Genomic DNA, 9,183 nt, shown 5'->3' on the forward strand with positions numbered 1-9,183 from the left:
GACCCAAAGACGTGCAAGGGGCCTCGAGTTCACTAACTGTTTCAACTGTGGCAGGGAGGTCGCGGCGGAGTGACAAGATTTTATCCGCAAAATAGCTTGCAAAAGCCTCACAGCCAATATCCAATTCTCTATCATTTTGTCTGCTCTGAGGCAGAGCCGTCGGAGACCGAATTACTCTAAATTGGGCTGGGCGAGAGCTAGCGGACGCAACCCTGGCTGCGTAGAAATACCTCTTCGCAACCTTGACTGCCATCTCATAGGATCTCATAAATGTCTTATATGATGCTCTTGTAGCCTCGTCACGAGCTCGGCGCCACCGTCTCTCTAACCGTCTTAACTCTTGCTTCATCAGCCACAACCCCTGGGTATACATGGAGGTAATGCTAGTCAGGAAGGATGATCCTTGGAAGTGATGGGATCCACTTGTTGTGGATAGACTTGGGTTGGCAGGTTAAGAGCTTGAGGGTACTCATGGACCCAGCCTTACTATTTGGAAAGCAGGTTGGTTTCCTCCCATCAAATGCATTTGGTTTACCAGCTCTTTCCTTTTCTAAATTCAGCAGACCTGGTAATGCTAATCCATAGTTTTGTATCCTTGTGGCTGGAGTAGAGAAAGATGGTCTCTTTTGGGCTGCCTTTGAATACAGCTCCATAACTATGACTGGCTCAGAACATAGCAGCCCACCTCTTTTCAGGGGCTAGCCAACAAGCACACATCTTGCCTATTTTAAAAATGCTACACTGGCTGTCATTTTCCAAGTCTAGGTCACAGCACTGGTAATAACCTTTAAAGCTCTTCTGCCTAGGACTCGCATACCTGATAATCTGTCACACATATTCCACATAAGCCAAATGCTGTCTTCTGGCTGCCGTTGTCTAGCTGTTTCCCAGCTTAATGTCACCCACTTGGTATCTATTGGATCCAATTCCTTCTATACAGTAGCTCTCCCCTTGTGGAACATGCTCAGTGGTGGGCAGGGAGAGACTTTAGAAATTTCTAGAAGGGGCTGTAAGGCTGTATTATATATGATGGCTTTTAATGGGCTTTAAGCTGCAAGACTGGGGAGGGGAGTTAATGAGATTTTATTGTATTTTGTATGTTTTATCTTAGCCGTGAAAGACGCCTTAATCGACAAGGAAAATAATTACATTAAATTAATTAACTAAGTTTGGCATACATAGCATTCTGACGTGATCTCCCATTCAATTACTGCCATTCTATATTTCCCATTTACCCACCCGGGGAGGGGAATTACCAGCCCGTTGCTCCAATTTCCCACCCCTTAAAAACTGAGAAGTGGCAGAAAAAATGGCCTCCACATAGTAGGAATCCCACCTAGTTTCTATGATAAAGACCAGAAACTAGGGGAAGCACCTTAGAGTGTTACCTGGAAGTGAAACCAAAACTTCACCAAACTCTGCCCCTCCAGGCATCCCCCTCCCCCAGTCTTTTAGCATTTGATGAGGCAACATTGGGACCCTATGCCACATCTAGACTGTTTAGGTTCAGCAAGGTTGCTGCATTGTTTGCCTTCAGGCCATGTTATGGGACCCTTGGAAGTACAGGCCTGTGTTATACTGCACTTCAGCACCACTGTTCAAAAGAGGCAGAATGTAGTACTGAAACTACCAGTTTCATAAGAGTTGTATGGCCCAAGCTGCCAATATAAAGAAGAGAAGAGGAGGAGGAGGAGACAGGATTTATACCCTGCCCTTCACTACCCAAAGGAGTTTTAGAGCAATTTATAATCCCTTTCCTTTCCTCTCCCCACAACAGACACCCTGTGAGGTAGGTGGGGCTGAGAGAGCACTCTCGAGAACTGCCCTTGAGAGAACAGCTCTGAAATAACTTATGACTGATCCAAGGTCACACCAGCTGCTGCATGTGGAGAAGAGGGGATTCGAACCTGATTCTCCCAGATTAGAGTCTGCACTCTTAACCTCTACACTAAACTGGCTCTCAGGTGTTAATAAAGGTATTGATTCTGTACTAGCTCTACTGTTTGGGAAAATGATCGATCCTGAACAGAACGAGCTGGTCTTACACTGCCCACCTTCCATCATTTTTGCTTCCTGGTTTGTCTAATTTACTTCCAAGCCACCAGTCTAGATAATATAATACAAAAATGCAAAACAATTCCTTATAATTGTGCAAAACTGTCTTATCCTCATTGTGAAGAGCTGGTAACGAAAGGTGCTGGATGATGTTTCTCCTGGTGAATAATTCAGAATGTACATATATGTTGATGACACCCATGATGACCTGAGTGCCTGATTCAGATGGCATGGATATAATCATTATAGGCATTAGACAGTAGGAGATTAATGGGAAGGAAACAGTGATGGTGGTAACTATGGATATAAACAACAACAGACAATGTAGGCGAGGGAACATGAAAGGCAAATTGAAGTTGTTCAGTATGGCTTTTTCATAAAGGTGTACAGATCCAGGGAGAAGCCAGCTTAACAGGCACAGCTACAACGTCCCACTGAATGGATGAACCAATGGTGGTCTCCCCGCCTCCATTTTATCCTCATAACGACAACCCTGAGGTAGGGTAGGCTTGAGAAAGTGACTGGCTCATGATCACCTAGTGAGCTTCCTTGGCAGAGTGGGAATTTCAGCCTGGGTCTCCCAATCCAACCACTACACCACACCAACTGGGGTGAGATTGACCTGAACCAAAATGAGATGAAGGGGCTAAAATTCTTGGTCATGGAACAGATGATGCTGTCCCTTGTTGCAGCTAAGCAGGCATATAGCCTGATCAGACCTGGAATGAGGAATACAGGAAGCTGTCTCTAAGCTGCTTTGAGCTTCCCAAAGTATAATAATTCATTTAGATGACAGAATAATTTTAAAATTTAGCATCAGAGGTAGAGCCAACTGATGGGTGGAGAGCGTCAAGCTCAGAATCCTTAGTCAAGTTGTTATGAACATGAGTGATGAGCTCACCCTGGCTTGCTTTGTAATTAATTCAATTTTCCAACCTTGTTTTAAAAAAAGAATTCCCAGAAAAATCTTCTGAGATAAAGCCCAGAAAAACTTTTCTGGGAATTTTCCAAGAAAGCTTGGAAATCTGAATCAATTGTGAAGCAGGCCAGGGTTAAAATGCTTGGAAGCATCAAGCCTCGGAGAGCATGCTCTCAGTCCACCCTGCCAGTACCTCCACTCATGTTCCAAGAAAATGTACCCTTGTGGAAAGTGAGAACTGGCAGCAGGGAAAGCTACCTGGAGACAGGAGAGGTCTTGTAGGGCTCTCATCCGAAGGCCTGAATGCTCTTGAGCATAATTTCCTGGCTGGGTTGCCATCCCCCGATGGGGGTAGGGGTTCTCCTGATTTTAGAGGCCCCAATCTGCCGTTAACCAGCTGGTCAATGGGGGAGCCCCCCATCCCACCTGACATGCACCAGAAGACTCCCGAAGCAAGACTGGAAACACACACACCCTTGCCAGCAGCAAGGTAAGACCTGGCAACCCTGTTTCCTGGTGGGCGCACAGACTTGTTAAAGAGCTGCCAACCTCTATGTGGGGCCTGGAGTTATCCCTGAATTAAAGCTGATCTCCAGACTACAGCGGTCAAGTCCCCTGGAGAAAACGACAGCTTCAGAGGGCAGCATCTAAGGCATCAAATGCCCACTGAGTTCTTTCCCCTCCCCAAACTCCACCTTTCCCAGGCTCCTTTTCCAAATCTCCAGGAATTTCCCAATGAGGAATTGGCAGCCCTAGGTAGTTTCCAATGCACTTCCAGACCAATGAATTGATCTCGGAAACATGGGAACCTACATTCCATGCACCTGAAAGAGAACTTATGCTCCTGAGCATGTTCAAAAGAACAAAGTCTTTCAAAGTGAGGCCTAACTTTTTGTAGTGCCTGCAGCCTTGCCCAGTTGCCCACCACAGGGGGCAACCATCCTCCATGTTACCTCTGCTCTTCCACTGCTGCTCCATGGCGCAGCAGGAGGAAAAATGGGAGGAGGGCAGTGGATACCAATGCTGGAATTTCCCAAATCTCTATTGTAAGAAATAATTCCTAGAGCATCACATAATGCTGGTTTCTACAGTCTCAGCCACCCTGTCTAGGGTTGCCAAGTTCTTCCTGACAACCAGCAGGAGATTGAGGGGGACTTACCAGGACCTAGAAGGAGGCCTAGGTGATGTTGTCGGTAACATGGCTATGTCACTTCCTTTTTTTTTAAAGTACCCTAAGGTACACTTTTATTGTTTTTTCATTATACACTACAGACATACATAAAAACCAACAACACATAACTATCACTAACAAACATAAAACACATTACAGGAGTCTTATTCCGTTTTCTGTTCTTCAATTATGCATTTGCTACATTTCTAATCTCATTGTCTATCTTTACTAGCTTATCTTTGTGTACCAGAAATGACATCATCACGTCATGATGCTGGGGCGATGCTTTGGTATCTGGGGAAAAACTCCATGGTAAAAATGGCTTCAACCATCAAGCTTACTAGCTTATCGATGTGTACCAGAAATGACATCATCACATCATGATGCTGGGGCGATGCTTTGGTATCTGGGGGAAAACTCCATGGTCAAAATGGCTTCTACCATCAGGCTTTTGCCCAAATATCAGAGCATCACTCGAATGCCACCAACCTGATGACATCACTTCCGTTGCACACTGGAAGTGATGTCAGCACACTGCTGGCAACATTCCCTGGGCCTCACTCTCTCTCTCTCCTGGTAAGTCCCCCTGCTGGCCAGCTGATCAGCGGCAGGGGGTAGGGCCTAGCAACATGGAAACCCTGCCTCTATCAGGGGGTCTGGGAACCCTAACCCTGCTCCGCTTCCTTGCCATCCAGTTTTCTCTTCAGAGGAGTTTGCTTAAGAAAGCAGGGAATTGGCATGAAAGACTGCTTTGCTGTGTCAGAAGAGAAAAACTAATATGAGCTGAGCCCAAATTCAAATGGGAGTTTAGGCTTCAATTCATATGAAGCATAGATTTTTTAACTCAGGGTGTTTGTTCCAAAATTTACTCCCACTTCCAATGAGCCCTCTCTACATCCTTAAAAAAAGAAGTTGGATAGAAGTTTGCCAACTCTAGCTTGGGGGCTGGAGATCTGGGGGCAGGATGTGGGAAGGGCTGAATTTGGGGGCGGAGAGAGAGATCAGCAGGGATGTAATGCCACAGAGTCCATTTCCTCTGGGGAATGGATCTCTAGAGTCTGGAGATAAGCTGTAATTTTGGGAGAACTCCAAGTACCACCTGGAAGTTAGTCATCCTAAAGAGAAGGTCACAAGATGCACCTAAAAGCCATCAAGGAGCCATCAAACTAAATTAACCTGCCACAATAAAAACCATATACATCTACATACAGAATGTTTGAGAAAATATCTAGTTGGTTTCTACGTTCTCAGCCACCCTGTCTAGGATTTCTATATAAATCCTAGAAGCCCAAAGCCAAAATGGATTAATTAGAGGGTCTGGTGTTAAAAGAGAATGTATGCAGGGGAGGAATATCAGAAACCTGGTGGAACAATGAAAATCAATGGGATGCTGTTATCCCTGAATACATGATCGATGAGAAAGACAGGGTAGGTCGTGCTGGAGGTGGTGTTGCATTACATGTCAAAGAAGGCATAGAATCAAATCTGTTAGATTTTTTAAAGGAAGCAGACCACATCCAAAATCGTTGTGGGTAGCAATTCTAGGCCTTTTTAAAAGCGATAATAGTGTTAAGGATATAGGTTCATCAAGCCCACCAAGATGATGGTGGTGAAATGCAAAAACAAACAAAGAATCAGAGAAGCAGTGATAGTAGAGGACAGAATATTCCATTAACCCTTGAATGGATTCGGGTAAATGTCAACTCAGAATAACTCAGAATACAAAAACCATGTGTGCTTTGTAAGAGTGAATGGTGAAACAGTGAGAGATGAAAAAACTCTTCTTTTAATTAAGCCTCAACAGATTTATATGCTGCTTTTTCATATGCACATAGTTACTAACAAAAATAAAACCTACATTACTAGGGTTGCCAGCCTCCAGGCAGGGTCTGGGGATCTCCCGCTTTTACAACTGATCTCCAGCTGACAGAGATAAGCTCCCCTGGAGAAAAGGGCTGCTTTGGAGGGTGGACTCAGTGGCATTGAGCCATGCTGAGGCCCCTCCCCTCCCCAAACCCTGCCCTCTCCCGGCTCCACCCCCAAAGTCTCCAGGTATTTTTCAACCCAGACCTGGCAACCCTATACATTACACAAAATAATTACCAGAATTCAAATGATAGCAAATGGAAGAACTGTCATATAGCAAATTATTTCCTACAGAAATTTGGATAACTTGATTTGGCCCTTCCTTCAGCTTCTGGTCTTCCAATAACAACAAGGGATGGCAAGGGAAGTCCTGGGTGGCTTCCCCCTATTTAGGGCAGAAGAAGGGAAAGCAAATGGACAGCTTGGTCTATCTCTTTGTTACATTAAACCCAGGGGCTGAATCTAGAGGTTTATCACCAAATTCTCCATTACTGCGTGGTCCTCTGTGGAACAGAAGCAGTGTATTTTAACCTACGATACAGTCTACGATGGACCAAGGTATTGATGGCTCCCGTCAAAACTCCACAGTACTTGATATCGTTGCATGGTACTGTGTAATGCTTTCCTTCTATCTTAAAAAAGAGAAAAAATGTAAGTATCCAAAAAACTATGAACATTTCTGCACTCACGATCCTGGCAAAGCTGTCAGTGAGACGGATTCTTTCAGACTCAATCATCTCTGAGTTAGGACAGGAGCAGGGGGGAAGGAGGCAATTGGATTCTGGCCCAGTATACTCAAGAAACAGATCTGTTTCTGGACTCTGTCACTTCATATTGCACAGGAGAGATGTTTGAATACTCTGTTACGGAAAAAATGCATCCTCTGCTAAGGCTGGTTCTCAGATGAATGCCCCTGGGCCAACCTCGCTTCTCACGCTGGTTGATACCAGTGGAGGCAGGACTTCAGCCTAAGCCATTTAAGACTCTGAATATCAGAAACAGCACCTGTATCGAATATGAAAACAGTCTGGAAGCTAGTTTAGTGCCTGTATGGACCTTAGCTGCTGCATTTTGCGCTAACTGTGTTTTCAGAACTATTTTGAAAGGCAGCTCCATCTATGGTTTGTTACAGTAGTCAAGCCTGGATGTCACCAAGGCATGTATGACTGTGGCCAGGTCAGCTGTTTCCAGGAAACCTTGTTGTTCTGGGTGTTCTGGGGCACCTTGAATACTTGGCCATCTAAAGACAACGTTAAGTCTAGAAGTACCCCCAAGCTGCACACCAGATATTTCACAGGGAGAGCCATCCAGGCTTGAGAGAGCCCCTATTCCCAGGTCAACCTTTATCCCCATTCACAGCATTTCTGCCTCATCTGGATTAAATTTCCATTTATTAAAACCCTCATCCAGCCCTTTATTTTTTCCAAACCCTCCCACGGCCTCCTCGCATTTTGAACGGAAATGAGAGAGAGAGAGAGCTATATGGCAACTCCACACTGGTGATGCTGTGTTCCAAATCTCTGGACCATCTCCTCAGAAGTTTAATGTAGGTGTTGAAAAGCATTGGAGACAAAGATCTAACCTGGTGGCACACTGTTGGCCAGGAACCTGAGGAGAAGCCCCTGAACCTCACCTTCTGGCGCCTTCCTGCCAGTAAACTGGTGCGATTACACCGTTTCGTGATCTCAACTATTGGGCGATATTCCAGACACTATGACATATTGGTCACTGACTCAAACTAAAATCAAAACCACAGAGGTCTACTTTGACTATGTTAGTGAGCAGTAATTACAGTGCTTTTTTTTTTTTTGCACTGTTCCATAGAATAAGCAGCTACTGCCCATGTGCAAAGCTTAGGCTTGCCAGCTCTGGGTTGGGAAATACCTGGAGATTTTGGGGGGTGGAGCCTGAGGAGGGTGGGGTTTGGGGCATACAGTCCCACTTCCAAAGTGGTCATTTTCTCCAGAAGAACTGATCTCTGTTGCCTGGAGATCAGTTGTAATAGTGGGAGAACTCCAGCCACCACCTGGAGTTGGCAACCCTAGTAAAGCTGCTTGCCATGAACTTTGGCGACAGCCATTGAGGTAACCCAGTCAGGGCTCACTTCATGTCTCCTCAAGTGAGTTGTGGAACTCATGCTCGGCTAAGTATGGAGCCTTCCTCCAGAACAAGGAGTTTCCTCCAGAGGAAGGAGCTCTTGTGCTAGGAGGAAGGCCCCATAGGCTGGAGGAAGGATTCAAACCTTGTTTAGTAGAGTGGTAGGTGTCAGACTCCTGCAGCAATCAGAATCAACAACTCACTTCTTCAGAAGGAAAGTTTATTGATACAGTATTGGCAGAGCATCTCTACTTCAGGTTCTGTGTTAAGACTAAAGCAAAGAGCATGGGGTGGAGGGATATACATGGTTCAAAGGGGTGACTGGGTGGCAAGAAGCCAATCAAGGTAAAAGACTTTAGAATGTAACGGTCCCGTGTTTTCAGGGATGGTGTTACAGCTAGGAACCAAGGTCAGGCACATAAAACATACAGATAAGGGAGCAACACCAAGACAGCAAGAGAATCGAAACCAACACATTCCGAATAGCCTCCCCCTGTATCCCAGCCTCTATGGCAGCGAGCTGACAGTAGGAGAGTGATAGGATCCACATGGGTTACATTTATCCCTGTGTTGGGGCTGGTGTCAGGACACCCTGAAGTAGGGCAGCTGCCAAGAGCCAAGGCTTCTGGGGGGGGGGGCACTGGTGCCACAATACCCCACCTGCTCACCTCCCTTGCTGCCCACCTGCTTGCCTATGAACTCTCCCGCCAGTCACTGTCTGGCTGGATGCACTTCCCAGCACTGATAAGGGAAAGGTGTGACAGTGCTGGGAGGGCTGGCCAGCAAGCAAGTGGTGGGGAAAGTGAGGCATTCAGCGGGGTGGGGGGAGGGGGGAGGGGGGATGCCAGTGGGGGCCATAAGGCCCAGTGGCAGACAGAAAAGGGGAGGGGGCTCAAGGCATGCTCAGCCTGGGGTCCCCCTGAAACCTGGAACTGGCCCTGCCACCTGCACATCCATTTTTATGCTCTTCATATGAGAAAGTATCAGAAGGTATCACCATGTTATATATAAAAAAAGTTAAAACAGGCCATTCTAATAATGACAAAGTATCTTAATCTCACATTTTCAGTCGCTA

This window comes from Gekko japonicus, unplaced genomic scaffold, assembly GCF_001447785.1.
Source record: "Gekko japonicus isolate JY-2015 unplaced genomic scaffold, Gekko_japonicus_V1.1 scaffold271, whole genome shotgun sequence".
NCBI lineage: Eukaryota > Metazoa > Chordata > Lepidosauria > Squamata > Gekkonidae > Gekko > Gekko japonicus.